We start from the raw sequence: 796 nt of genomic DNA, 5'->3' as shown, positions 1-796 counted from the left end.
TGGAGTCTGTTTCTGACCGTTTGAGCAGACACATGCAGATTTGTGGCCCGCTGGAGGTCATTTTGCAGGGCTCTGGCAGTGCTCCTCCTGTCCCTCCTTGCACAAAGGTGGAGGTAGTGGTCCTGATGCTGGGTTGTTGCCCTCCTACGGCCTCCTCCACATCTCCTGATGTACTGGCCTGTCTCCTGGTAGCGCCTCCATGCTCTGGACACTACGCTGACAGACACAGCAAACCTTCTTGCCACAGCTCGCATTGATGTGCCATCCTGGATGAGCTGCACTACCTGAGCCACTTGTGTGGGTTGTAGACTCCGTCTCATGCTACCACTAGAGTGAAAGCACCGCCAGCATTCAAAAGTGACCAAACCATCAGCCAGAAAGCATAGGAACTGAGAAGTGGTCTGTGGTCACCACCTGCAGAACCACTCCTTCATTGGGGATGTCTTGCTAACTGCCTATGCTTTCAACCTGTTGTCTATTCCATTTGCACAACAGCATGTGGAATAGATTGTCAATCAGTGTTGCTACCTAAGTGGACAGTTTGATTTCACAGAAGTGTGATTGACTTGGAGTTACATTGTGTTGTTTAAGTGTTCCCTTAATTTTTTTGAGCAGTGTATATGTAAACCAACATAGTCATTGAACTTTAAACCTACCAGGCAATAAACTGCTGAATTGTTGAAACTGTAGCTTAACCTAAATAATATATATTGATGAAATTGTTTACAATTTTTTTAAGATATGTAGCTTACAAAACCCATACTGGGCTGTGATCTTACTCCATTCTATTATCCCA

This window comes from Monopterus albus, unplaced genomic scaffold, assembly GCF_001952655.1.
Source record: "Monopterus albus unplaced genomic scaffold, M_albus_1.0 scaffold217.1, whole genome shotgun sequence".
In the NCBI taxonomy this organism is placed as follows: domain Eukaryota; kingdom Metazoa; phylum Chordata; class Actinopteri; order Synbranchiformes; family Synbranchidae; genus Monopterus; species Monopterus albus.
Note: the sequence above shows the minus strand (reverse complement) of the source record.